The sequence below is a fragment of the Meriones unguiculatus genome, chromosome 6, assembly GCF_030254825.1.
Source record: "Meriones unguiculatus strain TT.TT164.6M chromosome 6, Bangor_MerUng_6.1, whole genome shotgun sequence".
Taxonomy (NCBI): domain Eukaryota; kingdom Metazoa; phylum Chordata; class Mammalia; order Rodentia; family Muridae; genus Meriones; species Meriones unguiculatus.
The window spans coordinates 81286639-81290503 of NC_083354.1; the positions used below are offsets into that span (position 1 = coordinate 81286639).

Sequence of the window (3865 nt, forward strand, 5' to 3'; positions counted from 1 at the left end):
TATCAAACTAAGAGGAGAGGAAACAGAAGGTCCCTTCTTGGCATGACAACTGGGAGGAAAGAATCAGTTTGCACACTAGGGAGGGAGCAGATCTCAGAGAAAAGGAAAAGGATGCTTCAAAGAAGCAGAGAGGCTGGGTTAAACCTCCAGGTTCTTACCCTGTCTGCCTAGGCACATAAGGCATGCAAGCATGCTTCTGATTGGTTCCCACTTACATATACCTAATACAGTTGTAGTTCATTGGTCAGGTAAAATTACAGAGCGAGAGAGACAGAAACAGACAGTGACAGACAGAGACACAGAGACAGAGAGAGAGATAGAGTTTTGAAATTTTGTTTATCTTGCCAGTGAAATAGGAACATGACTCAGCAAGAACAGGTTGTGTTTTTTTTTTCCAGCAACATAAACTTCATAGTCAGTAAATGTCTGTCAGATTGCGTTCTGGGTTTCATTCCCAGTCAACCACATAAGAGCCTTCTTAGAGTCAGCTTGAGTCAGCTTCTCATAAAGTTAGCATACATGAGATGACGCCATGCCCAGCAAACTGCATACACCCCATTCTCACAACCCACTTGGAGGAAGGAGAGAACTCTCTCTCTCTCAAGCTCTGATCTCCACATGTGCGTGCCACACTTCATGTGCCCATGCACAAAACACACTGAATAAATAAGTGAATAAAAAATCAATCAATAAATATAAGTTTTTAAAAGTCCACAGGTGTAGGATTATTTTTGAACCAATGACAGTTTTAGAACTACCTGCCAGAAAAGTTTTCTGCTCTCTAGTTGCCTAAAGTAGTGGTTCTCAAGCTGTGGGTCATGACCCCTTCAGTGCTCAAAAGACTTTTTCATGGCAACCCCTAAGACCATCCTGTATATCAGTTGTTTACATGATGATTCACAACAGTAGCAAAATCACAGTTATGAAGGAGCAACAAAGATAATTTTATGGGTGGTGGTTTTGGGGGACTTAGTGGTCGTGGTTGGTGGGCAGCACCTGAGCCGAAATGTTACAGATGCGACTGGCCCTTCGTCAGATTGCCCAGAGGACCATCAGCAACACTTCACGTAAGCATTTGGAAAACAAAGTTCCGGAGAAACAAAAGCTGTTTCGGGAGGGTAATGGAATCCCAGTGAATCTGAAGGGCAGGAGTTTGTCATGCCCTCCTCTACAGACTCACAATGGCTCTGACAGTTGGTGGAATAGCCTATGCCATCTGCATTAGCTTGGGCTTCATTTCCCAAGAAGCAGAACTGACTTCATCATCCTGGTCTTTATGTGGTTCGGTTCCATTCAGCACTCGATGGAGCAGGAGTCTGATGAGTAACTGAGCTCTTCTTTGGGAATCAATATTTATTGACATGTACTAACTTCCACCAATAAAGCAGTCTTTACCATAAAAACGTTATAATAGTTTTATGGTTGAGGGTCACCACAGCATGAGTCACTGTATTAAAGGATCACAGCATTAGGAAGGCTGAGAACCACTATCCCAAAAGAACAACATAAATTTACCAAATATACATATAAAGTGACTTTCTTCGGTCTTCCAGGAGTGACTATAAGAGCCAAAGAATATTCTTCCTGGCACCTTCTCGAAGCTTCTGAGAAAGGCCAACAAAAAGGTTAACAAAAGCCAAGATTACACAGTGAAGCTCCAACTCTTTGTATCCTCCTTCATTAAGGAAAATGAGATGGGAAACAGACCAAGCGCTGCAGGCAAGCTTAAGAGATAGAGTATTTGCTGCTTTTTTTTTTTTTTTTTTTTTTTGTCTCTGTGACTAAAATGCAATAAATCAGTTTAAAGAAAGAAGGGTTTGTTTGGATCCTGCATTAAGAGGATACAGTCTACCATAGCAGGGGAAGCATAGTGCCTAGGGCTCCTTCTGGGGCAGTGGGAGCCCGTGACATTAGCTTTTTGTAGGGTGTTGTCTCGGTCACTGTTCTATAGCTGTGAAGAGACACCATGACCGAGGCAACTTTCGTAACAGGAAGCATTTAATTGGGGACCTGGCTTACAGTTTCAGAGGATAAGTCCATACTCATCATGGCAGAGGGCATGGCAGCAGGCATGGCAGAGGGCATGGCAGCAGGCATGGCAGAGGGCATGGCAGCAGGCATGGCAGGCACTGGTGCTGGGGAAGTAGCTGAGGGCTATATCCTGATTCTCAGGCAGAGATTGAGGCTGGACCCGGCATGGGCTTTTGAAACTTCACAGCCCATCCCAGGGACACTCTTCCTCCAACAAGGCCACTCCTTCTAATCCCTTTAATTCTATCGGGAGTCCCACTCACTGGTGACTAAGCATGCAAATATGAGCCTATGGGGGCAGGTATGCTTTCTCGCTCAAACTACCACATTCTGCTCCCTGGTTTGAACAGGCTCCCAACTGTATCACAATGCAGAAATGCATTTAGTCCAAGTGCTGAAATATGTGCTCCATGGAGGGCATTCCATGCAGATGATAATAGAGAGAATGAACAAGGGAAAAATTATTTTTACAAGATACGGAAATTGTTTTTCTCCCCCTGTTGGAATCTGAGTAGCCTTCGAGACAGACAGGCTTGTGAAAAATTCCACCCAGATATGGCTAGGTCCTCTTTCCAGCAATAGAGCAAAGAGTCAGCAGTGGCAGGGAAAGCAACTGTCTTCTCTCTGGTGACACAGTCTTGGTGCAGTAAAGGGACTATCAGAGTAAAGCTTACTCTAGCATCCACTGACCTTTAAGAGATTTTAATTCAAAACAATCAGCATGCTAATCTGCCATGTCTCCAAGTAAGCTTTCCCAGAACAAAAGTGATTGCTGACGATGGGGTAGACCTTCCCAGCATGGATTCACCACCACATGAATCTGCAGAATAAACTAACTGCCTCCTCTTATGTTCTGTCGCCCAATAAGCTCCCATCCTAGAGACAGTCTTTTCCTTTATCTTGACACTTCTCTAAAGATATGTTGTCCTTTATCTTAGAGGTCTAAGGCACGCTTTGAGACACGCTATCATGTTCTGTCTATCCCCAACTTTAATGTGAAATATGTCATGAAATTGTGTTTTTCTTCCTATTGTCAGTGTCTTTGGCCACAGAATCCATCCCAAGCATAAGAGTGGTAAGAAACTGTTTTTACGACCCCTCCAGTCATGTGAAGCCCAAGTTCCACTCAGTGCACACCAGCTCCTGGATATAAATGGATTATATAAATTTTCCTGTATTAAGGCAGGAAGATACATTTTTATGTCAGTGGCTAAGATAATAATTTTTCCACTTCAATACTATGCAGATATGGTTTAAACTAGTGTGGTGGTTTGGGGGTAAAAATTTTTGCTTGTTTTGTTTTACTTTTAAAACCAATTAATGTCATTTCTTTGATGTTTTAATTTACTGCTTCATTTGTCTCAAATTTCTGCTTAAAAATAAATATACCCCACTCAGTGAACTTTTGCTTTACATCATGTTTTGACAAATTCTGACAAAGTTTAAAAAAAAAAAAGAATATGAAGCAACTTCCTGTGTCTACTTCAATCAAGTCCATCCTAAGACAATTTTTAATCTTTCTTAAGAGTGACTCAGGAAAGGGCATTCATAAAAACCAGAAAAGACTTTTTTTTCTGAAGAGAATAAGCAAACCATTCCCAAGACAAAATGATATATTAATTTAGTATAAGAAAACTATATATTGAGTTATGAAATTAGTAATTAACTTGTTTTTTTTTAGATCCAGAAATGGTATAGGAACTTATACATGGTTTCACACATACTTGGACCCTCTACTGCACCCTCAAATTTAGTTCATCTCATAATAAATTTCTCAAAAAAAAAAAAAGATATATGTCTACAAATGGTGTGCAGGTTGGAAACCCAGCTGTAA

At 41.3% G+C, this 3865-nt stretch overlaps 1 pseudogene; it reads left to right on the top strand.

Annotated features, from left to right (window-relative positions):
- Positions 1-1006: 1006 nt before the first annotated feature.
- Positions 1007-1257, top strand: LOC110562487 (cytochrome c oxidase subunit 7A2, mitochondrial-like; annotated as a pseudogene).
- The last annotated feature ends 2608 nt before the right edge of the window (positions 1258-3865 follow it).